The 26863-nt window shown below is 44.3% G+C and overlaps 1 protein-coding gene across 1 annotated transcript in view; it reads left to right on the top strand.

The window, feature by feature from the left end:
- The window catches only part of ITPK1 (inositol-tetrakisphosphate 1-kinase), a 154064-nt gene that overhangs the window by 45919 nt on the left and 81282 nt on the right, over nt 1–26863 (top strand). The gene's annotated exons all lie outside the window — the stretch shown is intronic.

The raw sequence follows: 26863 nt of genomic DNA, 5'->3' as shown, positions 1-26863 counted from the left end.
TCTTTAGCCTTAAGTTAGAGAAACTCTTAGCACATGTGCTTCAGCTGCACCTATATAAAACAGGGCTGCATTAAACCATAGGATTATTCAAACCCACTGAAACCTGGAAGTGTTTTCCTGAGCCTGATTGCCTTCATGGAATTATAGCAGAAGAAAGCAGAGTGACTTCAACTTAATCAGAACAGCTGAACTTCTTCCCTCCACCCCCCTTTTTTTTCCCCTCCATGAGGCACTGTGCTTTAAGAATTATGTCTTTTGCTAGAAGGAATATTTCTCATTCGCTTTAACTCTGCATTTCTGGTGAAAAGAATATATATGTTTTTGCTTTTCTTTGGCAACAGTGTAGACCTCTTTGCTGTATATCTGAAGGTAGGCAGATCAGGCAGAAGGGGTTTCTGCATGTGGTGTAGATGTTTTCTATGCCTTTGGTTATTATTTTGCAGTATCTCTCATATTGACCTGTTATATTGATAGAAAACACTAGTGGACTTTTTGACAGTTAATTTTTAATCACTGTGTTTGTTTTTTGACAGTATTTACTGCTAAAGATAATTTTGCACTGGTACCAAAATAAGTGCAATTAATAGCTTAGTGTGGGAATTGCTGAATGTAGGATTTCAGTCCGATGAGGAAAGAAAACAGCCGGGAGAAATTTAGATGATTACAAGCATAGTTTCTGCAAAGTGAGGCAGAAGTTGGTTATCCAAACTGTGTGTTTCTTCAACTAAGGTCACATTTATAGAAAATTTGAGAGCTGTGGTATGTTAATTTTATTTTTATTTTTTCATCCCTCTTCCCTCACATGAGTTGTCAAAAAGGAGACTGCTGCTGCTCCAACTTCATAGATGAGATTAGTGTGGTTCTCCGCTGGCTGTGCCAGGAGCGTGGGTGGGCCAACCACAGTTAATAAATGGATCAAAATAGTCACTGGATACCTAAGGGTATGATCTGCCCTAAGCAGTCTCTTAGCAAGTGGTGGAAATAGAGTCCCACTGTTTGGAAAGCTCTTTCCAAAGAGCTGGAGGGGAGCCTGGAGACAAGCCTCCTCCAGCAGGTTATTGTGAATATGTCTCTGTTGCTCAGATTTATACTGGGGGTGATACCGTTAGTATATTTAAAGAGAGTGTACTGCTGACATAGTAATAAGTCTGTATGTATCTCAAAGCCAGAGGAACCGCAGAAGCCACCGAGCTTTGTCCATGCAGTGCTGTGGGGCAGTTTCATTCACAGTAGCCACAGCCTGCGCTCGGCTGCTTGCCTGCCTGCTCACCCATCCGTAGAGGCTGCCGCTTTGCTCCTGGCAGGCTCCGGATCCAGGTGCGCTCTCTGTGACTCAGCTGCGCGTTAAAAACAATGGAAACCCAAGCCTGCCTTTGGTATACAGCATAGATTCGTTACTGAAACGGTGATGCCGTAGTGCATTTTATTTTAACTGTTCTCTTCTAATGTTATTTTCGTGAAAGAGTCGAAAGAATGTATGGTTGCTCATAGTACAGATGAACAAAAGCATGTCAGGAGAACTCATCCTCTGTAGTTTTGCTGAAAGTTTGCTTTTTGACCTGTAGGATCCTAAGGCAATGCTGTCACTTAACCAGTCATTAAGATACCAGACATTTTAAGTTACAATAAAAAAACCTAAATCAAACTGTGGGTGTTGCTCCTTTGTCTTTGAAAAATAGTACAACAGAGGTTATGAGCAGGAGATCAGAAACTACACCTCTATACAAACCATAGACTGCTGCTGTCATTGTTAAGGAATGGAGTTACCTTGTACTGTTCTTTGGCTGTTGTTTTAGGATCCAGGGTAGTTCCGTGTATTACCTGAGTTCACTAATCATTTTTTCAGCCTGAGGTTGCTTCAGTAAATTATATTTGCCTCATTTAATTTCCCAACTGATGTGCTTGCCTGAGTAAAAGGGGGTTTGTGTCTAATTTTAAGTTGCTATACATGTTAACTTCTATGTATATTGTGTCCTCATTTGAGTATTTGTTATCAGGTAGGTATTCAGCAGTTAGAGAAGACTTTTTTTTAAAAAAAGTAAATTCCTCCTGGTACCTTGCCAAAGTGCAAACAAGTTATTTACAGTGTTTTGACAGAATCATCTGAAGACAGGACAGAAAAGATGCCATTGGGACTGAGCTAATACTGTAAGAGACTGAAATGTAAGGGAAACAACTGTTGTTGAGGAATTTTTGGCCCACTGCAAACGGAGAAAAGCTTTTTAGCTTTGTTTTTGTAGTAGATTGTTGATTGGAGCCCAGAGCTTCCTTTACTCAAAGGTCTAAGTGCATCTGACAATGTTTTCATGTACAAGAAGCTTCACTGCACAACTCCGCTGTCCTGTAATGTCAGCAGCATAGAGTTACTCTGTTAAAATTGCTCATTGGCTTACTGGTGGCAAAGATTAGAGGACAAGCTAACTGCAGTCTATAGAGAATTTATGTTGACTGCAGAGAGATCATTTGTATTTCAGGTTAGCTTGGAAAATGTTCTTTCCTGTGACTTTGATGAGCTTATCTTGTAATACCCTTTCCTTTATGATAACATCCTTAAGTGGCTGAAAAAAGAATGGCAGCTATAGAGGGTGAAACGGAACTTTATAACCAAGTACAAAGCAGTTTGAAATGGAGTCAAAGCAGATTAGGTGTCCATGAGCCCCCTGTGATGACTTGCATACCACTGAAGGCCTTAATGGCTGGTTATCAGTGAACTAAGTGACTAAAAAGGAGGTAGAGATAGCACTTACTCCCTGCTGGTGACAGATCCTCCCACCTGTCCCTGCTGCTGATTTTTTTTTTTTCCACCTCTGAGCCAGAAAGGGCAAGTTAGAGTTGCTGGTGGGTTTCTGACAGTGACTCTCCTGCATTGACCAGAGGACCTTTTTCTTCCAGTAAAGTAAGTGCACCATCCTCACGCTGTTTTCAGTTCCTGATGGATGGGGAGACCACCCCAGTTGTGAGTCTTGTCTAACAGGTGTGTAGAACACTCAAGTTCTCTGCTTTTTTTCATAAACTCTGTGATTGCTTGTCTTGCATGTTACTGTCTGCTGGGTCTCTTCTCAGGTTCTTCAGCCTGCTTCTGTGATTAGATGGGTGCATCTCTGATTCTTTCTGTGCTTCCTAAAATGTGGATCTTTCCCAGTGAGCCTGTCGAATTGGATGCACACGAAAGCTGTGTGCAGCATAGATGTGATAGTGCTGTGCCAGGGCTGGTACCGCAGCTGCTAGGGCTAGAGCATGTTCAGTCTATCCAGCACAGTCTGGGCCTTGCAGTGCCTTTTGAGGGTTGGTTGGTGTCATGTCTTTTTACTAATTTAGGGCAGTCAGCCTTTTGTATAGCAGCTTGGTGGCTTCTATTTACATCTGTATTAGTGTAGAGTAGGTCCAACTTCAGTATAGCACAGTGAAGGAAAGAGGATAGCAACACACCCTGATGGTCAGTGGGTGGATAGTTTGCATTGTGGAAAGTTAGACAGCAAGTGGAAATGCATTTTCCCAGCCATCTCTTCAACTTCTGCATTGTCGAGTTCATTTTTTCTTAAATGGCAAAGTGCTGACTTAGACACCAAGAAGGTTTAAATGATGTCTGCAGCAGGTCTGCTTGCATCACACTCCGGGCTTCGGTTACTCAGTCCCTGCTCTGCCAGCCGATGTACACTCTTGTGTGCAAAGAGGGCCTCTCCAGACAGGAATGGAGGGGGAGTGCCCTCCTGGAGCTTGCTCCAGGCACACTCCGGGGAACCAGCTGGAAGCACCATGCTTGCAGCCTTGCAGTGGGAGAGTAGTTTGGAGGGACTGAGCTCAAACTAAAGGTGCTTCCAGAAGACAGGTGTGGCCAGCCCACCGCCCTTGAGCCTCCTGGGACTTGAAAGCTGTTCTCCTGCAGCTGCTAAGCCATGGTCGCATCCCAGGAGTTGTGGTAGTCCCAAATCAGCTGAGGCTATTGTGGAGTGTCCTGTGCTTTCTTAACCACCAGAAAGGAGTCCGTTGTGTGTTTTTATAGCTCTTGGCTCTGTGACTCTTTTGGTGTGTCTTTTGCAAGTCGATGAATCTGACTGCTTTTGCCTTTTCTTTAGCGCTGAAAATCCCCAGGTTTTGAGGATTGTTTTTTATAACTATTGTCCAAGACACTCCTGGAGTGGGTGCAGCTTAGCTCTGCTTACAGCAGAAGTGATTTGCAAGTAACACTATGCTGTCTTTTTTGCTTTGTGTAAGGAATTGCAGTGTAAGTGCTGCGTAATCATCCATGAAAAATAATCTGTCCATGGAAACGCTGTCTTGAAGGTCATCTTTATTACTGCCCAGATATGTCTGTCTGTAGCCAAGTTTTGGTGCAGTAATACCATCAAGTTAATGTTTAAAAGAAGAGCTAACAGAATTTACTTCATCTTTAGTAGACAGGAGTACCAAGCATAGTTGCTGATGATTGTGAATTTTAATTTCTTATAAATTTTCTTAAGGTTTATGTGCTACAACTTTATGTATTGAATCTGTTAGGATTGTTTATGATTTTGTCTCAAGAACTTTGTGTGTTTGCAGAGGATTGCTTAGCAACAGCCTATGGCAAAGTGAGGTTGCCTATGACTTGCTCACGCTAGTGTGATGAACCATAGAACAATGAGGAAACACCCAGAAACACCAAGTAAATAGAAATTTAAAGTAAAACAAAGCAGCTCACTTACTGAAGAGTTCCATGTTTCTGGGGGGCACTGCTTGTAAAATTCTTTTCAGTCTTTACTTAAATGTTTATTATCCTGATTTAATGATACACTCTGCTTCAGTAGATGTTCATGGGATGTCTGCAGCTGTTGTAATGGAGCACCTCCTGAGTATTTAAAATAGAAACAACTATTTGATATTAAGGCTCACACTTTAGGCTGTTATATCTTCTTAATTAGTGCTTCACCAAATAATAGCTAAGGAATTCTACAGGTAGAATTGGCTGGCTTCTACAGGTGTGGAAGACAGAAAAGGAAAGTTAAAGAAAGCGTACCCCCCCCCCCCCCCCGATGAGAAAGAATGGCAACCTCTTATCAACAGATGAGGAGAAGGCTGAGGTACTCAACAGCTTTTTCGCCGCAGTCTTCACTGGCAACTTCTCTCCCCGCCCGTCCCCAGTTGATGGACTGCAAGATGGGGACCAGAGGGGCAAGCCCCTCCCACTGCAAGGGAAGACCACGTTCGGGACTACCTGAGGAACCTGAACATACATAAGTCAATGGGGCTTGACGAGATACATCGCAGAGTCCTGAGGGAATTAGCTGATGTCATTGCCAAGCCACTCTCTGTCATATTTGAAAGGTCATGACAGTCAGGTGAAGTTCCTGGTGACTGGAGGAAGGGAAACATTGTGCCCATTTTTAAAAAGGATAGGAAGGAGGACCCTGGGAACTACCGACCTGTCAGCCTCACCTCTGTGCCTGGGAGGATAGTCAAACATCCTCCTAGAAGCTATGCTAAGGCACATGGAGGACAGGGAGGTGATTTGAGACAGCCAGCTTGGCTTCACCAAGGCCTGACCAACCTAGTAGCTTTCTATGATGGCATGACTAGATCAGTGGACAAGGGAAGAGCTATGGAAGTGATCTATCTGGATTGCAGTGAAGTCTTTGACACAGTCCCTCACAACACCCTTCTCTCTAAATTGGAGAAATATGGATATGATGGGTGGACTGTTCGGTGGCTAAGGAATTGGTTGGAAGGTCGCAGCCAGAGGGTAGTGGTCAATGGCTCGATGTCCAAATGGATGCTGGTGACAAGCTGTATCTCTCAGGGGTCCGTACTGGGACCAGTGCTGTTTAACATTTTCATCAATGACTTAGCAATATCAAGTTGCACCCTCAGCAAGTTTGCAGATGACACCATGCTGAGTGGTGCAGTTGACACACCCGAAGGATGGGATGCCATCCAGAGGGACATCGACAAGCCTTAGACGTAGGCCTGTGTGCATCTCATGAGGTTCAAGGCGGCCAAGTGCAAGGTCCTGCATCTGGGTCGGGGCAACCCCTGCTGTCAATACAGGCTGGGGGATGAAGGGATTGAGAGCAGCCCTGCCGAGAAGGACTTGGGGGTACTGGTGGATGAAAAGCTGGACATGAGCCACCAATGTGCACTCACAGCCCAGAAGGCCAACCATATCCTGGGCTGCATCAAAAGCACCGTGGCCAGCAGATCGAGGGAGGGGATTCTGCCCCTCTGCTCCGCTCTGGTGAGACCCCACATGAAGTCCTGCATCCAGCTCTGGAGCCCCCAGCACAAGAAGGAGATGGAGCTGTTGGAGCGGGTCCAGAGGAGGGCCACAAAGATGATCTGAGGGCTGGAGCACCTCTGCTATGAGGAAGGGCTGAGAGAGTTGGGGCTGGTCAGCCTGGAGAAAAGAAGGCTCCAGGGAGACCTTAGAGCAGCCTTTTAGTACCTGACTGGGGCCTGTAGGAAAGATGGGGAAAATATTTTCAGCAGGGCTTGTTGCGATAGGACAAGGAGCAATGATTTTAAACTAAGAAAGGGTACATTTTGGCTGGATATAAGGAAGAAATTTTTTACCATGAGGGTGGTGAAACACTGGCACAGGTTGCCCAGAGAGGTGGTGGAGGCCCCATTCCTGGAAACATTCAAGGCCACCTTGGACGGGGCTCTGAGCAACCTGGTCTAGTGGAAGATGTCCCTGCTCATTGCAGGGGGATTAGGCTTGATGACCTCTAAAGGTCCCTTCTGACCCAAAGCATTCTATGATTCTGTGATTCTAGGAATAAAAGTTCCCTGGAGGGGTCTGGGATCTAGACTGGTATTTCAGCTTCACAGCTCTGTGCTATTTCTGTGAGACTCTGCTGTTTCTAATAATCAACATTTCTTTTCCTGAGAGTGGTGGGGTTTTTTATCTTGTTTAGGGTTGAGTTTTTTTGAGATTAAGAGGGATTATAAATTCAAATCTAATGTCTGCATATTCCAGGCCGTTTACTATTGTATATTGATACCAATAACTTCCTTGACTTAAATGACTTAGCTTACAGTGGAAGTGAAAGCTGAATGCAATCAGAAAACATACTCTTTTTTGAAAAACTGTCCTCAGGGTCTGAGATATGGACAGTAAATACAAGGGAAATGCCCCACATCTGCGTTTGGCAGGCAACAGTAACTTAACAGGAACATAGCTGACATTGTGTTTATGGATCTTACTGGTTCAAGGGGTGCATGGTATGTGGGGGAAATGTTGAGTGTTGAAAGGCAATGCTTTATTTTGACTATTCTTTCTGATTTTGGGATGTGGGCTGAAGAAATTCTACCATTTCTTCAGCTTTTCAAGAAGAAAACAAACCAGTATTTGCATTTAGGTCCAGTGTTAACCGAGTTTTAAAAGGGTTTGGGTAGGAATGTAAGTTTTAATGCAATAGGTTAGTTTTTGGTGGCATACAGTTTGTTGCTGCTGCTATTCCTGCAGGCACTTCAAATTCTTAGTCCCCTGAGCTTAGAATCTGGTGTCTTCAAGGAGGAGACAACAGGGAACGTTATTATTTTGCTTGGAAAATATCCCATGTAAAATACACTCTCATAGTAATGAAGGTATGAAGATACAGTGCTGAGCATGAGCAGTGGTGTTCTCTGCTAAAATGGAGAGGTTGACTTAGTGAAGACCTCAAGTCTTTCCTCAATTGCTAACTTACTCTGCCATACAACAAATGTGTAAATTGGAACAGTTCATCAAGACAACAGTCTGATGGATTATCTCTCTCAGTTTGCAAAAACAGAACTGTGTCTATAATTTATTTTAACACTAAGGGGCTGAGATCTTTTGGTGTAGCATACTTCACTGGCTTGAAGGTTGTCATCCTGTATGCTTACTTCGTTTGTAACACTATGGATGTTGAAAATCCTACTTCACTGTGTTGTCAAGGTCATGGGTTTATCTAAGATGAACCAGCTATAAGGAGGTAGGGCAAAGTTATGCCTTTACACATGCAGTCTGTTTTGGGCAGAGTTATCGCGCAGTTTGTTTAACCTGATGGGGTAGGTCAAACCAAACCTATCTTGGTTGTCTTGTTCTGTGCATGGCATAAAGAGATTATCTAGGGGCGTGCTGTGCTTTCTGCAGATGCTTGCAGCAGTCAGGGATTTGAAGAACTTACATTTGATGGGAATGAGAAACCATTAGTTGTGGCTAACTCTTTCAGTTAAGTGCCCTCATTGTACTCGTTTGCATTTAGAAGTACATACAGTGTTTCCTGTCATTTTACTCTGATTTTTGGAACTATGCAGCAGACTTTTCTCTCCTGTCTGACTTCTGGGCAAAACAGTGGACAACTATCTACTTGAATATCCATTGCCTCACGTGTTTGTTATTTCATCTGTTTCAAAACCTGTGCATTTGACCAAGAATAAACAGGTAAAAGAATAAAAAAAAAAAAGTTTAAGGCACTTCATTTCCATGCTGAAAGCGTGTATCTGTGCAAGGATGCATACAACGTGGTGGTCATTTGCATTTTGTCCCTTATTTTATAGAGTTTTACTGGCTCATTTGTTTAAACTCTGCATATGGGACTTCTTTTTGAGCTGGATATTTCTGCGGTTAGCATAAGCAGGTTAAATCTGAAGAACAGAGCCTTTGAAGAGCAAATTTCAAACTTCAAGCCACTCTTCGCACTGGCTTGTACTTGAAGTTGGCTGGAGGCAAGCCAGCTCTTCATTTTGAGGTTGCAAAATTGTGCTAGCGTGGCAGAGGACTGGCTTTGTTTCTCCATGGGACTTACTAGCCGGCTGAGCCCTGTGCCACATCAGCGAGGCCAGGCAGCATCCACAGAATCACAGAATATTCGGGGTTGGAAGGGACCTCTGTGGGTCATCTGGTCCAGCCCCCCTGCCGAAGCAGGGTCACCTACAGCAGGCTGCACAGGACCGCATCCAGGCGGGTCTTGAATATCTCCAGAGAAGGAGACTCCACAACCTCCCTGGGCAGCCTGTTCCAGTGCTCCGTCACCCTCAGAGGGAAGAAGTTCTTCCTCATGTTCAGACAGAACTTCCTGTGCCTCAGTTTGTGCCCATTGCCCCTTGTCCTGTCGCTGGGCACCGCTGAAAAGAGTTTGGCCCCATCCTCCTGACACCCACCCTTGAGATATTTGTAAGCATTTATTAGGTCCCCTCGCAGCCTTCTCTTCTTCAGGCTGAACAAGCCCAGCTCCCTCAGCCTCTCCTCGTAGGGGAGATGTTCCAGTCCCCTCATCATCCTTGTAGCCCTCTGCTGGACTCTCTCCAGTAGCTCTTCATCTTTCTTGAAGTGGGGAGCCCAGAACTGGACACAGTACTCCAGATGGGGTCTCACTAGGGCAGGGTAGAGGGGAAAGAGAACCTCCCTTGACCTGCTGGCCACACTCCTCCTAATACATCCCAGGATCCCATTAGCTTTCTTGGGAGCCAGGGCACACTGCTGGCTCATGGTTAACCTGTCGTCCACCAGCACTCCCAGGTCCCTCTCCACAGAGCTGCACTCCAGGAGGTCTGTCCCAAACCTGTACTGGTGCATGAGGTTGTTCCTCCCCAGGTGCAGGACCCTGCACTTGCCCTTGTTGAATTTCATCAGGTTCCTCTCTGCCCAACTTTCCAGCCTGTCCAGGTCACGCTGAATGGCAGCACCTGGCAGAGCCAAGTTATGTCTGTTCTGGCTGTGCAAAGAGGAGGCAGATTGTGCATGTCTCTGCCTGTATGTGCCCACAGACCTACCCAAAATCTGTTAAGCCATGCGAGTATAGCAGTTGAATGACTGTTTATGTAGAGAGAGCGCTGATGATGGGAAGCCTCCTGCAGCATGGCAAACTGTTGGGGCAGTCCTGTCTGAACTGCGCTTTGCTGGCTGTGTACCAGCTGTGTACGGGCAGAAGAGTGCTTTGCACCTCACGTGTTACCTGCAGTGCATCCTGGGTTGTAAGCTATGGGTGCTAGCTGTTAGCCAAATGTTTGAACATGTATGGTGATGTCCCACAGCCAACCTCAGTGTGGAGTCCTGCTGACAGGGCCACTGCTGAATGCTGAATTACAGTCAGAGACCAGCTGTAATGTTCTGAAAGAAAAATGTGGCAGAACTAATGTTGGCAGCACTAAATTTCATGTGTTTCTCCACATTTTGAAAGGTGATTTTTTTTTTTTCATGGTGTAGAAAGTGTAGCTGGAACATGAAATTTGCAAGCGTTGCAATGGAAATAAGGTACTCTAGTCAAGGGGAAATAATCATTAACAGATACTACTAGGTATCAAATTAGCTTCACAGCTAGTTGAAACTGTTTAAAATCATGATTTTATTATTTTCACAAAGTTAAGTATTTTGGCAAGCTGTCAGTTATGAAGGAGGTCATGGTGAGGGGAAATTCTGTGGCTTGAACCATAGGACAAGTTAGATGACCATATTGGGCCTTCTCGTATCTGAAATCTGAGGATAAGTTGCTAAGTCGTGAGCCTGCTTTGCAAAGGTGCTGAGCAGCTGCTATTAAGGCTCATAGAAAATGCCAAATGCTCTAGCTGTTTCCTCTGAGTGTAAATATGAACACAGCAGCCCACTCTGCTTAAACTTTTGTGTGTGACGTTCCATCTGTCTGCCCCCCTCCCCCCAAAATCTTAGCTGAGAAATTTTTCTGAATGAGTTCCATTAACGAATGCTGCCACATTTTCTGACCATCTTTACTGTTACACTGCTTGTATTTGGGTTGTTCTAGACCTCTGTCATTACTTAATGATGTAAACATGCATGGGTGACTTCTAGTTTCGGGGCACAGGAAGGCAGAGCCTCTGTGCTGAAGCTAATCCATTTGTGTTCTTCCCTCTATGAACATTTCTAGAAATTGCAGTATTTTTTTGGTGACTTTTGAGGCACTTTTCTAACTTTAGAGCAAAATATACAAAATCCCACATGCAACAGCAGAATTCCAGTCTCAATGAGATTATCATAGTTATACTTTACACAGTAGCATAATTTTGGTATTTGGGTTTCTCATGGCTCTATTAAATGAATACTACATTTGTAAATCCACTACTTATTGGCAATGCAGTAGAAGAAAGCTGAAATTACGGGCTTTTAACCTTTTATTTCCTAGTAGCTTCACGGAACGAGAAATTTCTGTTAGTTCTTCTGTGATTACACTCTTTCTTTTGCAGTTAACGAAATACCACCATATGCAAAAGGAATATGCCTACTCCACACGCATGCTATTACATGATGGGAAAAGAAGACGAGTAATACAGATTTCAGGATGTAAACTTTTTTTTTTTAAACTGAAAGGTTTTCCCCACAAGATGAGATACTTTCAGTATTCGGTAAGGGACTTTGATTCTGTGGGAACCGGTCAAATTTAGCAGACATAAATATAGAAGCCAAGTAGCATGGCGACTTGCAGAACTTCTGCCCCTATAAAGAAAAAAAGTAACCACTGGCAGTTTATTGGCACAGTTTCAATATGCTTGTTTAAGGGGGTGAGGTGGTGACACAGTGCTCTTTCCAGTCGTACAAGAGAGAGCTTTTGCCTCAGTAGTTCTTTGCAACAGGGTTTCAGCAGGATGTTTGGTGAGTCTACACCAGGGCATAAGAAAATTAATAGGAAAGATCTGAAGGCTGTTCTCATTGCATAGTCAGGTTTAACATTTTAACTTATCCATGGCTGACGTGGGTTGTTGCTTAGTTTGGTTTTGCTGGAGGGGACTGGGCCAGTCGCGTAAACAAGACTAGGTTTACAGTGCCAAGATCGCTGCAGGTTAAAAACCTTTTCTGTAGTCTGGTACGTCTTGTGGGCAGCAGAGGCAGCTCTGGGCTGAAGTGATGGGAGTGATCCTGCTGCGTAGCCTGGAAAGTGGGGTGGCAGGATTAGCCATTACGGGTAGCGACAGTGGCATCTTTTCCACGTGGGCTGGTGGATCTGTTGAAGAGCATGAAATATGTAGTTATGTTGCTAATCTGGACTAAAGTCAATGCCACTGTGTCCTCCTTTGCTCATTTTCCTGGGAGGATTCAGGCTAACACAGGTGTGTGACTGTGCCACAGCTGAATCTCCCATGGCATTTTAAAATACCACGTGTTGTAGACAGAGCAGTCTCAGACATGTTTTTGAGAATGCCACCCGTTTTCTCAAGAACTCTGAACAACGTTCTGATTCTGAAATAGTAGACAAATGTCATGAACTTGGTGTGTCTAACATAAAGAAAGTCTGGGAAAGAGAAGTTTTATTACCAAGAAAACAAAGGTCATCCCTTCTGCAGGCACAGGATGAAAAGAAGAAACTTTATATTCCCTGGTAAAAATAATTCCCTTGCTGTTGGTTCCTAAAGTAAAATCCAACCAAATCAAAGAGCTCAGAATAAGTCCAATAAATTGTTACTCTGCTGCTGTCATCTTTGTGTGGTAAGTTGTTAGTGTATGTCTACCTATCTTTTGTCAATCTGAGATATAAATAAAATGATAGAAGGCAATTTATTGGATGAGCTGGAAGTTAATTGCTCTTAGGTCTTAGTTATATCTCATAATCGTGCTTGCTGAGAACTTTTCCCTAGAAGGAGACAGCTTGAAAGGCACCCGTTTTTCATAAACTATTTTTAATACTTAAAAGTTACTTGAAGCACTTACTTGAGACATTTATTTTTGGCAGAGAAGAAAACAGCTGAATTCCCCCGTATATATTCTTAGTCTCTACTGCAGGGTGAATCTCCGTGGTGGTGGTTTTTTTTTTTTCTCCTTGACAGGATCCGTCTGCATTTCTGCCTCCTGCTCCCACTTGTCTCCTGGAGAGTGAGAATTTGGAGGCTTTACCAGGAGGAGGAGGCAAAACGTGCTGTAACTCCTTTTTGACACTTCTTGCCTATGGATCCCAAACACATTGCCACAGTCATGGTTGAAGTTAACCGGGAGGACATTAGCTCAAGCATTGATGGAGCACTGGAACAGGTTGCCCAGGTGGTTGTGGAGTCTCCAGAGAAGGAGATATTCAAGACCCGCCTGGACGCGGTCCTGTGCAGCCTGCTGTAGCTGACCCTGCTTCGGCACGGGGGTTGGACCAGATGATCCCAGAGGTCCCTTCCAACCCCGAACAATCTGTGATTTGGCAAGTTGCCTTTTATAAGCTTTAGTTTCTTAGCCGGCAAGCGCAGGATTTGGAGCGGAGGTGCCCCCTGCAGTGACTTGCATCCGGCTGGAGCAGAAGGGAGAAACGGGTGGGAGAAGTGAACGCCTGGGAAAGCTGGTCTGTCTGCGCAGGGAGGGATGCAGGAGGTTTCTGGAGCACTCAGGCTGGCTGGCTCATCTGCGGATTTTGTTGTTCCCTGGGGAGATGGCCGGCTAGAGGAAGCGAAACGAAACCCTAACCACACATGTCTTAAAGCAGTTTGTGGTGGGTGTTCCAAGCAGTTAAAATACCTGTTCTCGTTCCCACATTGGAGACAGGATAATTTTTCTTGGGCTTAATTTGGTCCATTAGCAGTATTGGTCTGAACCTCATCAGGGATATAGAAGTCTTTAACTGGTTGAAGAGGTTTTAAGATCCTCTGAGCAGTAGTGTAACACTTTTCCCAGCAGAATTACTGCATAGTTTGATTTTTATATTTACCCTCTGTTGCTTGGCATGCACCTTTGCATGAGAAGAGCCTGTTTTCCCTAGTTAATTCGCCTTATCGCCAATTGTCACCCAGTTGCTTTGGTAAGGACAGATTTACTGCATCATGGGCACTGCTCTGTTAGTGACCATGGCACAGAGAGGTGACTAGAAGGGGCTACGAAAAGAGGACAGAGGGAAGTGATCTACTGCGGAGGAAAGCTGCAATGGTGCATGGGGCTAAGGGTCATCTGGGGTTTTTTTGTCTTAAAAATCCGTGTTGTGGAATTGCTCTCTTTCATTCTGCAGGCACAGCTAGTACCATTGGTGCTCTGTGCAGTGTGGCCTGGCAAGTGCCAGGCAACGGACGGAGGAGCCACTTTCCTCCTCTCTTTGCCACTGCCTTCAAGCAGAGCTCGTACACTTCGGCGGCTGTTGACAAAGCGCTCCGCTGCAGTGGTAATACAGCGAGATTGTGCCTTGGCTCCACCAGTGCCGACTGCCCTTCTGCAGGAGAGCACCTGGTTTGCTGTTGTACCGGCCTTGATGGTTCCAGCTGTTGCGTTCTCCTTTTCTTTTCTTGTTTTTTTTTTTAGTTTTGCAACACCAGCTCTGTGAGATTTCATGCAAAATTAGTATATTTTAAGAATATACTCTTGCCCTTGTAGCTGCCTGGGGAGTTTTCTCACATGTGGCACCCTGGTGCGGGTGCTACAGGCAGTGGTTAGTTTTTGCTCTGGGGTGGTTCTGCCTTTTTATTTTCTTGCTGTGCCACTAACTGTGGCAAGTGTAAATAAGGTGAATCCAAAATAAGCATAAGTAACTTTTTGAACTTTTCTGGATAATCCTGTTCTCCTATTTGCTTGTATATTATAGGATCTGCTACATTAAAGAAAAAAAAAGAGGTATCTTATTTATGTACATATATTTTGTTGGTTTTAATCATAGAAATAATTCCTGCTGCATATTATCTTGGTAAATTTAATGGTACTTAGCATGTTTCACCTACTCTTCCATTTTGCTTATGTCTATAGGAAATAAAATATTTAAAATAGAAATTGCCAGTGTTAGCAAGAAGACCAAAGGTGAGCTTGCCCACAGCATAGTAATCGTCTGGAGAGGAATTGGCTGGTGCTTGCACTTTCTGGGGTCATCCTGGGTTCTAGGGTGTGTAAAGGGAGGAGGGGGAAGAAAGATGATAAATTTCAGTGAGAAAGGATGATGAGCCTTGAAGTCTTATTGTCAGTTAGTCCTGAGGTAATAAATATGACAGGGCATCCTTTTCATGACCTGCCCTTGCCTCTTACAGCATCTTTATCAGATGTAGATGCCCACAGGGTTGAAGCACCTGACTCAGGACGTGCTGTGGAAGTGCACGTTCCGTAGTCTTGGCAGCCTAGCTGCTGGTGAGCCAACGGTGCTGCTGAAAGCTCTTATCGGACAGTAAATAAAATCAATTACGTTTGCATAGGGTGTTTCCTAGCTGCACTGGTAGTAGCCTGTTTGGTGTCAAAGTGCACATGCTGTAGAGACTATGAACTTGCCAAATATTAAAAACAGTACTTCTTTAAGTTTCTGTGTGAAGGGAGAGGTTCTTGTCCTTTTGTGAAATGAACTGGCCTTTTAAAAATCCTGGTTGTTGGTAGTTGATACAGGGAAGTGCCTGGAACCGCAGAGCACATTACAGCACATAGCACTTACCAAAATACATTTACATTGGTATGTCTCGTTTAAATAGCTATAGGTCACAGCTCATAAAGTGGCAGTTACTCAGCCTTGTATTGCTGCAGGAGAGCTAATGGGCTGAACTCTTAACTATGATGGGTCTTTGTGTATTCTTAGCGTATTCAGATGTACTCCTGTCTACTGCATTGTGCATGCCACAGAGCTGAGCTGTATAAGGGTGTGTTAAATCTCAGAGCAGATTTATTAGGAAAGCTCTAGTTAAAGCTTGAATGACACATGTCTGTAGTAAGCAATATATTAATATCCCAGAACACTGACTCTGCAAGCCTGCATCGGTTACGGACATGGCAAACGTGTGAAATCACTACAGAGTGGATTGAGTCATTTTCAAATGCAGGAGGTACTTTGGCTTGGTCTTAGTTTCACGTCTTGCAGACTGGCATGGTCCCGAGCTGCCAGCAGGCAGCACTGAGATGGGAGCTGGGCAGCCTGCGGTGGCGGAGCTGGTGCTGCCTTAGGGAGAGGGACAGACCTGATTCCCCCGCACGATGGCTGGGAGCAAAGCTGCTGCGGCAAAGAAATGATGCAGTTATAAAAAGACCTGTGTAAAGCTTTTCTGGTTGGTTGAGTTGGGGAGGGGGCTCTGTAGATAAAGAATTACCTATGCTTAGTTTCCCTGGGCGCAGGATTCTTTCCTATGTTTTGTCTGTTGTTTGGTATAAATTTCTCCAAGAGGCTCCAACCAGTTGGGCTTTCACCAGGTCCTCTGGGAGATCGCTCCATGGTCTAACACGTTTGTCTGCTGGGAAGTCTTTCTGATAGTCAGCCCATACTTTTCCTTCTTTTCATCCTATCAGTCCTAGTTAACCTTCTGAGCATCCCGCTCATCTTAAGCGCTGCCTGTCTTCTAGGGCAAAGCACCTTTCATATGCTGATACTCTTTTTGTGCTACCACCCATTCACCTTGGCTGAAAGTAGGGTTGCTCCACAGCTGCCTGGCTTCAGCGTTGTTGATGAGCTGTAAATCCACGACATGGTAACTTACAGTAACTCGTTTGCTTAGTTGTAACCTAAGAGTTTCAGATTAACCACCTAGGAGATTTAGGTATTGAAGTAAATTTAGCTGTGACCTGGGAACCTGAATCCTTATGTTGCCTTGGATATCTTAGCTATGTTTAGCTTTCTTGGTGGAAATGGAGCCCTTTTGCCTGTTTTTTGTTGCTGGTCACCACGTTCCTTCCAGTGTAGTACTGCTTTTTTTTCCTGGCAGCCTTGAAAGGTGCAGAAAAGGAATTGTTTCCATTCCATGTCATTAGCAAGGATATCGTATATTGACTTAATGGTGTTTTACAAAGGGCTGTAATTTACTTTATGTAAAGCTTGATGTCATACAAGTTTGTTCTCCTTTTTCTCCCTTCCCTCCCATTTGCACTTGAGAAGACTCTCCCAGTTTAACTCCCGCACCCCGCAGTAGAAAAGTTTCCTGCATTGCTGGTCTGGTCCTTTTTGCATGTTTGATTATATTACCACAAGGGTATATTTCTGAGGCACCTACACTTCTGCTTTCACTTGGTATATTCATATTGAAGCAGCCACGTGGGGAGTGAACTTGGGTAGGAAACGCAACGGTGTTTGTTACGTTACAGAGCACGTAACGTTGTGAAGGATTTTAAATTTTGATTCCAGTCTTACACCTCTCCCCAAAAGGTTGATTTTGCTTTGGAGCAGGTTTACAGGTAGTATTACAACATTAATGTTAAAGCAGGTTTTATTAATTAATAAATAAATACCAACCACTTGCTGGTTTTCTGCTGCTTTCTCGTGTGATGTTATGAAATGCTCAAGACGTTTTCTGCCACTCAGAAGTTCCCATTGCGGTGTGTGTAATCATCCTGCAAACTCTGGGGACTGTTTCAAAGGGTTCCAATTCACTCTTAGGAAAATACTCTGTTTTCACAAAATACCGTTTGGGCATCTCCCTTGTTTTGGGATCTGCCTGCCAGGGTTTCCTTGCAGGACTTCAGGCCGATTCAGATGAAGCCTTTTGCATGTCGATTCATTTGCACTCTCAAGTGAATTTGGCAAAACTATGTTGGCATTTTTTTGCGTCTTTAATTTTCCTGCTTCTCCTAAAGAACACTTAGTCCTTTCTGAAAAGGTTCTCAAAGGGCATTCATCTAACTTGTCATCTTTTATTCTTATGTATTGCGCTGCTCCTGGGAGTAATCCTCCAGCTGTAGCGTGGTGCTATTTTATCCCCCGGAGTGGCATCCCCAGCTGCTGCTTGCCTCTGGCAAAGAAGACAAATGGTTATTGTGTTCTGGAGCCATGCCAGGTCTTCTGTGTCTCTGCTTGGTCAGTATTGTTGTGTTTTATTTAGGATCAAGCAGTGTTTTAATAACACTGGTTTATTTTGAGCCTTTCCTTCTCCATCTCCCCCCTCTCCCCTGTTGATTTTTTGTATAGAGACCTGGACTTACTAAAGAGAGACAGCCCAGCCCGATGGGCTCTTTAGTAACCTGAGAATAATATACTTTGGGCTATTTTTCCTTCCTCATGTTTGTGTTTTTTTAATAATTGTGAGGAGAATGTCTAGGCTTTCATACAAATTTCTGAGATTATTTTTGTCTTAGTTAAACTAACTGGTTCAGAAGAGAAATTTTCACTGATTTTGAGCAAAATGTTTCACTCAAATTTCACTTAAGAGAATGTGAATAAGCAGCTCAGCCACACTTTTCTGTATGTCTTTCAATATTTGTTTCAGAGCAAAGGCACCCTCATCAAAATCAAATGACTTCTCTGTTTTTTCTGTCCACCCTAAACCTGTGTCTGCGGTGCTCGCTTCCTTTGACGATGCAAACAAGGCTTCGGCTGTGGTCCCTCTGTTACTGCTGCGAACAACAGCTGACTCTACAGGACTGTTCCCCTCGCTGCTGAAGGTTGCTTATCCCTCCCCACTTGTGTAACCCCCTTCCTTTGAGAGCCCGGGCCACCACAGCGGTGACACGAGCCCCATGGGCAAAGGGTTTCCGCAAGTCACTCTCGCTGAAGCCAAGCATGCTCCTGTCTGCTCTTTAGCCGGGCCTCGTTTCACAGCCATAGCCATAAGCAATGACGTGGCCTCGCTAAGGGTGTGATAGCAGATAGGCCACTCATTTTCTTAGAAAATTGGGATTGTCTCTTGGCCATCTTCTTAGCCATAAATTAGGGAAATTGTTTCTGTGCCAGCATTGGAAAGGGCATATTCGGTCAGCATATTTTAAATATTTCTTGAAGGATGTGAAAATCTTTGAACAGCTGAAATAGCTGGAAGAAAAAAATTGAATAGGAATAAAAAAAATGATTTTTAAAACTCAAGATCTGTCGACAGTGGGATGAGTTTTCTTCTTTCACATTGCACAACTGAAAATGTCACATTGCTATAAATATGCTAAATGCAGCTGTAAGTTTTCTGTCTCCATGTCTTTCCATCTTGGAAGGATGTCTACTTATGGCTGTGTAGAGATGGGAAGGGGAGTTTCAAAAAGAACTCTGATGTTTACCCAAACAACAGAAATACCTGGCCGATGCCAGCCAGATGTTTTAAAACACATTTCTCGCTCAAATTTTAACCCGATTTAAAATCTGTGTGTAGCAGCAACTTGAGTTCAAATTTGGGAGACACTCTGCAGGCTGTCGCGGTGGGTTGGCCCCACTGGCGCTGAGCCCCCAGCCCATGGCTGGCCGGCTCAGCTGGGCATCCCGGCCGTGCCCCCTCCGGGCTGCCGGGCCGGCCGCGGGGCAGGGAAGGCCTGGGCGCTGCGCAAGCGCTGCTGAGCAATGGCTGTGACACGGGTGAGTTACCAACGCTGGGTTTGTCACCAGTTTAAAACACAGTGCCATACAGACTGCTGTGGAGAAAATTAACTTTGTCCCTGCCAAACCCGGTGCTACCAGTCACTACCCTAAACAGCCTGCGTTTTCAGAGATCGGTTCCCACTGGCTTGCTGAAGAAGGAATATTTGGTAGCTGCACTTAACAATGTGGAGCTTCATCACAGGGAAGCAACTCCAAAGCCTTCAGCATTCTTGGGGAGCTGGTCAAAGCGTGGGGACTGCAGGATGGATGGCGTTTTCTCCCTCTCTTTGAAAACTTCCACTGCAAAAAGTTGCGCTACAGAGTCATCTAGTCCCATGGCTTGTTTCTTGTTGGAGAAAACAATGAAGTTGTCAAGAAGTGAAACGGGATATTGTATAGATCAGTTGGATATTATAGTTAGCAGATAGCTGGTGTTGAGAGATGGTTTTGCACTTCTAATAAACCGCAGGGGGGCGAGTTGGCTTACACTGTTGCCATGCAGTTGGGAAGTAGTAAGAGACTTTGCTAGCTGCTAAAGTGGGGTAAACACCTTGTGCTAAACACACCACTGTAACAACCTGCAGGATCCTGGAGTTTGGCTATGGTCCAGAGACCTGAAAAATCTCAAAGAGTTCAGGCATAATAAAAGAGCCTGCGTGTCACCTTTGTTCTGGTAAGACTCACAGCTGCTGTAGCTTCCTTAGTATCTCCCTGATGTCCTGATACGGTATGCAAACACCAAGTAAAATGAGTTAATGATAAAAATGTATGGCGGAGGAAATAACTTGGAAGGGCTTAAATGACCACCGGGATGGTGAATTTCCAGATATGAGAGCACAGCAAGCACTGCAGCTTAAAGGAAGCCAGTCTGCTAAAGCTAATTAAGGTAATGCTGGTAGTAGTGGGGCAGAAACCAAGCCTTCTCAAGCTGAGTATGATACCATGAGCACAATTTATTGTATTTTAGTTAAAACACTGCAACTCGAGCAGTTATAATCCTAGTATTTTTCCTCTGAAAGGCTGCTCTGTAGAATAAAAATCCTTGAAGTTCGGCACAGAAGGGCACTCGCAGCACGTGCAACCAGAGCCGAACTGACCCCACAGCAGGCCCTGCTCTAAGTCAGTAGGAAGCCAGTATGGAGGACACCTCCATTGTTTTTCAGTCTGTGTGTTTTTCTGAGGACTTGGCATAGAGTTCAGCACTTCAGGACATGCATGTAGATCCTGCAGTGCTCCCTGTTTGCTAGCAGTTACGTCTTCACTGCAGCGTAGGTCTTGTAAGTGGTAAATACTGTGTATGGCTGCAGTTGCGTACAAGGCACGGGGAAGGTTTACCTCTGGTTTTGCCTGTAGGTATCTGCCTTTCCCCACACGACCTCCCCCACACCATACCTCTTGCTTCCATGCAAATAGGAAGAGATAGTGAGAAATAATGGTAAGTTGCTGTTTATTAGCACAGCTATGGAAAAAAAAAATCTTTATTAATGCATCATGTGGCCAAAGTTTCCTGACACAAGCAGGTTGCTGATTCATAGTTCTCTAACATCCCCTGTTCCAGCTCAGACAAGTCGATTGTTTCCTCCCACCAGCAGATGTAGACAGGAACCGTTTGAGCTGTGATAACATTATCTTTAATAGGGGCCAGCTGGGTCACACACCTCCGTCTTTCCTGCCTGTAAACAGCAGCAAGGGATGGCCCGCGGGCTGCCGGCAGGGAGTTGTGGCCGTGCGAACTGGGAGGGAAGTCATGCTCGGAAAACTTGAAACGCTCTTTTTAGTCTCTCTGGTCAGGTGAGAATCAGTTCTGGATCGGCTGCCTTCGGGTGGGAGTCCCTGGCTGAACGTGGCTGTGCTCACGTTGCAGCACTGCTTAGAGGAAGCAGCCTCTGGCAGTTGCCTTTCCAGCTCCTGCTGGGAAGCAGTTAGCTTTTTTACACTGCTGTGATGCACAGGGTAAACTTCATCTGCAGGAACTCTTTTTGCCAGTTGCCTGTGGTTTTTAAGTCAGCTTTTCTGTGCTAGTGGATTGAGCAGGTACAGTAAGTCAGGGGATGCGAAGGGGGCAAATTCCGCTCTGTTTTTTCAGCGTGGTCCATTAAAATCTGCATTAAATAGAGATTTTCCCTGAAGTTTTACGCAGCTGATTCTTAATGTGACTGTTGCCACAAATGAAAATGGGAAGTTTGTTCACATCTTTTGCTTTCAGTAAGGAAAGGGTTTTTCATATGGAAGTTGAGATTTGTCCTGAAATTTTTAAGTGTGCTTGTGACCGAAACGTTTTAAGATGTTTTGCTTAGTCTAAGAGTGAAGACCAAACAGTCAGGAAGCGTGTGAAAGGGGTTTTGCCATCAAACAGGCTCTTTCTTTCAATTGTACGTGAAAACTTTTGAGTGTAAAAGCTATGCCAGCAATGATACGTGATTTCAGTTTTTCCTGCTCAGACAACTCAGAGGTGACTGACTATGATGAGATGCTTGGCTCCTGAGTGTGGGACAGGTAAGGGAAAAAGTTAGTGTTCATGTCATGGCTCAAACAGTTGGTGTCGGAGAGTACTTCCAATTAGGACATGATGTCAGCTAAGGGCATCAGTTAAGGTTTCAAGCCCCCTTTCTTCCCCAGAATGTAGGCATTTACATACTATTGCATCAAGAATTGGCGATGGGGAAATGCGTAGAAGCTCAACAGAGGTTCTCAGTTTCAGAAGGTGGCTTAGAGTGGCAGCACATGGAGGTTTCTTCTGTGCCATATCCGAAGTGAAAGTTAACGAGTTCAGAAGGGAAGGAGAGGAAGAAAACACGTGTATATCCTATTCACTAAGAGCTGTTGGAGAGGTAGGAATATATATATATGTAAAAAAAAATGGATATAATGTGTTTGTGTGTTATGCTTTTCATTTTTTATGAAAAACTTTCTTACTGGCCAAGGCTCTAACTTCAGCTGAGATGCCTCTGCTCAGCTGTCTCTGTGGATGTTATTCTGCCCTTAGCAGTTTAGTTTGTCCTTGCTGACCATCTGGAAGCTGTGTAGCTGTGTTAATTTAGGTTAATTTTTTGGAGAAAAGGCAGGAGAATTTGGGGGGTTTGGCTGTTTTAGAAGTGAATTCATGTCCCTCCAGCAAAACAGGAATTGGAAAAAGAGATGTGAAGTCTAGCAATGACGAAGCTTTGTAAATGTTTATGGCAAGCTTCTCTGAAGTGGACGCAGGTGCAAAGGCACTGGTTGGATTTTTGAAGTGGGCAGTGGAAGTTGGCTTTGTGGGTGGGTTCGACCTGGGAGAGAATAAGCTCAAGAATTTTGAAGGTGAACAGGGGAGGGCTTCCCTCTGATCCAAAAGGAGGGGCATGTGGTGAGGGGTACAAGGAATCTGGAAGGTCTGGATTGCAAGAGGGGAGAGCTTGAGAGAACTGACGGTGTCTTCTAAACAGTGGGCTGGTGGCTCGATGATGATGCTGTTCATGGAGACTGACGAAAAGGGGGGAGCTCAGGGAGCTAACTGGGACAGGAGCAAGAGCAGAGGTTGAGGGAGGAGCCAAAGGCAGAAAAGCAGAAAGTAGCATTATGAGCTTGAGGTTTAGTTACAATGAGAAGCGGAACTGAGGGAAGAAAGAGCAGTGTCAGAGGAGAGGCTGCTGGGGATGCCTGGTAGAGTGGGGGGCTAGGGGGAGACAGGAGGTGGGATCAGCCCTCAGTGTCACTTGGCAGGGTGGGTCTTACCCAGGTGAAACCAGTGCAGAAGAGATGCCAAGGTGATTTTGGAAAGGAGTTTGGACCCACGCCAGTGCAAGAATGCAGAGAAGGAAAGAAAGTGAGAGTAAATGAAGCATCATCTGTGCTAATAGATGAGAAGCAGGGGAGAGAGGTAGGAAGTTGTTAGGGTGTCCTGACAGACAGCTGAGTGACAGTCAAGACAAATGCCTTGGTATCAGAGCTCAGGGAGAGAGTGCACCATGCAAACATACTTTGAAAAATAGGTTATCACATGAGACCTTCTAGGAGTTTATCTATTTTTCTCTTTCATGAGGTTATAAGCTACACAGACAAGTGTTTCACACTCTAGCTGTGTTCTTACATTTTAACTGGTTTCTTCTCTTCCTATCTTTACCTGTTAGAATGAGTATGAATACTAAGGATGGGATTTGGTGTCTGTGGAAGGCATACCACCAATTTATAGACTCTGTTTTCTGAGGGTGTTTTACCTGTTGCTGTGACAGGAATGCTTGAGGTTCCTGTAAACAGGGTTGAATGAGGAATAAGAACTACAATTTTAGCTGTTCTTTTTCTAGCTCATTTAATTACCGCTGCATTCACAGTCTTCCCTGAATAGGAAGTCATTTTCCTGTTCACTTGAGCCTTTCAAACAGTGAAAGGGAAAAGAAAATGAATAGCGAGGGGGTGGGTAATGTCATTTTAAAGCCCCAACAGTCAGATGGTAGGCTTGGGAGGTAGCACCTGAAACTATTATTAACCAATTAAAATGAAGTTCTGACCTGATTTCGTGTGGCTGATATTCCTTTAAGTCAGCGCAGCCATCTTGGTCAGACAAGGCATCTGCAGAATCCTTGCAGAAGTCCGGCGAGGCTCAGGTGCCTTGCCAAGGAAGGAGCTACAGCTTCCTTCTCCATCTGGTAAGGAAGACTCATCAGTCAGGGTGGGTGAGGAAAGAGCCCAGAATTAGGGGGTGTGCCAGACTTGATTTACAGTTTGATGACAAAGTGCTGCTTTGCCCGCTTCTTCCTGAGTGATGTTCTGATGGTCTTTTTTTAGTCTCGCCGGTGTACTGCTCACTTAGCACTCTGTTTATGATGGAAGTGAAATGTGACTTCGAGTAATTTGAAACCAGAGATTTTTCTACTTGATCTCCATTGCTGCCCCTCCTAGTTCTTTTGTTTCTAAAAGAATAGTTAGGGAACTCTTGGACCGTATGTGTTTCTGGGTAGCAGATCTCTCTTTCTACTGCGCACCCCAGAATGCAGATTTATAGCATAAATTAAAGCAGTACTCAACTGCAGCAGCAGTATTTATGATTATGGTAAGCTGCTTCTTGCCAGAAAGTGAGTAACACACTAAGAATCTGCATTGGCCCAAGTGCTCCTTCCTATTCATAGTTTTCAAGGACCCGTGACCATGGGATGTAAGTGTGGAAGGGATTTTCTAGGCTCTTGAGCCTAGAACTTAGAAAATTTCGTTGAATTCTTAAGCATTTGTTTTCATCATCAAGGTATATATTCATTTCTCTCTGACTGCAAGGGGAGGTCTGAAATTACAGTGTAGTTATCAACTCCTTAAAATGAGATGAAGTTAATCTCACTTCATGAGTTTTGACTTTGACTGCTGGTACCCACTGATACGTCTGTACCCGTCTTTCGTTACCACCTTTCTTTACTCCATGGTCAGCATCTTTATTCTTGCTGAAAATGGAGGCCAAATATCTGTGTAATGTTTGGGGCCATTCCTATATTAATATTAATTAATGCAATTGATCATTAATTAGTTTAATATAATCAATATTTAATTAATATTAAACATTCACTTGCTGCACAGAGATCCTGATTTTTCTTGGTTTTTATGTATTCCTGAAATACATTTCACTATTTGGCATGCCTACAGGAAATGCCAAGTATCCTTTATGTTCGAATTCTTGAGCTTTTCACAGCTCAGCAGTCTTTACTAATTACTTCCTTTAATTTATCAATTTGTCATCCTGAGATCAGAATAAAATGCTTGAGCTGTACACCATTTTATCCTGTAATTTAAAGTAACCCAGCTAGATGTAGTGTTCTTTGTATTACTAAATTTTATGTTAGTTTTCCTGCTTCAGAATAGCTGGACTATAACCTCAGTCCTAGCATTTGTGATCACGTTCTCTGTGCCTGGGTGTTCGCTAAAACAATGAGTCAGAGTTCATGGTAGAGCCTTGCCTGTATCCCAGCCACCTTCTCCTGGCTTCACTTTCTGCTCCTTCTGCCAATACCTTCTATCAGTGCAGCACTTGAAGATGTGGTCCACGGTGGTTGTGATCTTCACCCATGCCCTTCTTCCTCAGTTCGAGAAACCATGGGCTAACTCTTTTATCTTTGTGGCCGTGTTCATTTTAGACCATTTCAAATGCCTGTGAATTCATCCTTGGAAGGAACAGTTTCATCATTTTATCTCCCTGGGAGCAGTGGTTTCAAGCTGAAGCAGTGCTTTGTAACTAAAAGGCAACTTCATTCTCCCATAAATAACACTTGCTGGAACAGGATGGAAGGGAATGCCACAATGTCTTCTGTCTCTTCACGGTCCCTCTTCCGATTTATGCTCATGCAGCATGGGGATGTGATATAGATCAGTCTGAGTGTGGCCTGCTCTTTATTTAAAAGCAGCCTTACCCATTTTTGTTTCCCCTGTAGGCTGATGAAGTCTTCTAAAGCCTTTGTGTTTCTTCCCTGTCATATTCCAGTGTACTTCTCCCTCCTCCTTATCTGTCTCTCACAGTTGCACAACATTACAGGCTACCAGATATCCATGAGCAACACTGTAAGAGTATGTTTGAATGAAGAAGGATCTTTTGTTAAGTATGTTTCAATTTTGTTTCATTTTTCAGAAGGAATCCTAATTAGTTTAAGCAGGGGGCGAATAAAGAGCATAAAAACTTTCTACCCTGACAGCTATTGCTCTCTCCACGTGTATTTAAACTCCCTAGTACACAATAAAGACCACATAAATTCAGCGAAGTGATGAGGAGACTGGATTATACATACTTCCAGTGCTACCTGTATTTACTTACAATTCTGCATCATCCAGACCCTCTTCAGCAAGGGAAATGCACCTAGAAATCCAGCTCTGCTGGGTCTGGTTGCTAACAGAAGTGAAGGGGGTGCCACCAACCTGCCTATACCTCTGCTCGCCGGCTTTGTTAAAGGGAGAGTTACAGCAGCGAGACGTCGGCGATCTCTTGGGAAGCGCAGCCACACACACAGGAGCACCGGTGCCTCTTGGTGTTGGACGGGTGCTGCTGAAGAATTATCCTTAAACTGAGCCTGAGAAGTCCGGTGCAAGTCCAGAGCTGAGCTTCCTTGGCCCTTAGGATAAAGGGTGGCAGCCAGACTTTCTGGGGGATGTTTCTTATATATCAGCATTTCTACTTCTCTAATCCCACAGCCAAAGGGAGGGAGGTAATGCAGTACATGTTTACGTGGCTCTGAGAGAAACTTTCAGAAGAACATTTCCTTCATCTTAACTTTCTCTGTGTCCAGTAGTTATTAAAAAAAAGAAATATTTGTAGTACTGTTAGATCTTGATATTTTGAATGTTTATATGCTGTTATAATTAAGCACTGAAAGCGTCAGGGAAGTGAATTGCACCCCTCTCGCCCGCCTCCCTTTGCTTACTCAGATTGTACTGGCTGTAGTGCTGCAGTATTTCTGTGTTCTGGGTTAACTGGAGTGTTCTCCATGGATGGCTTCCCCATTCCACTCTTCCCTTAATGTCTGTTCTTCTACAAGATTGATTGAGCTGTCAGTTCAATAACTGGGCTGGAGCTGGCACAGTTCGGTCAAAGAAACTTTAAAAATCTTCCTTGTAAAGTCTTTCTGGATCTGATCTGTCCATTCCAAAGCTTTAAATTGGCCAGAAATTTTGTGAACCGCTCTGTAATTTTCCCATACCTTCCGCTACTGGGATTACCTGTATAGCCTTTTAACCTAATGTACATGAACACTATCTTTTTGACAGTTACAGAAAATAAAGCAAGGCAGTCTCAGCAGCACGTTACTGCTCATTCTCCTGGGTTCTTGTTTTTCTGT

This window comes from Opisthocomus hoazin, chromosome 7, assembly GCF_030867145.1.
Source record: "Opisthocomus hoazin isolate bOpiHoa1 chromosome 7, bOpiHoa1.hap1, whole genome shotgun sequence".
In the NCBI taxonomy this organism is placed as follows: Eukaryota; Metazoa; Chordata; class Aves; order Opisthocomiformes; family Opisthocomidae; genus Opisthocomus; species Opisthocomus hoazin.
This window is presented reverse-complemented; position numbering and strand designations above follow the sequence as displayed.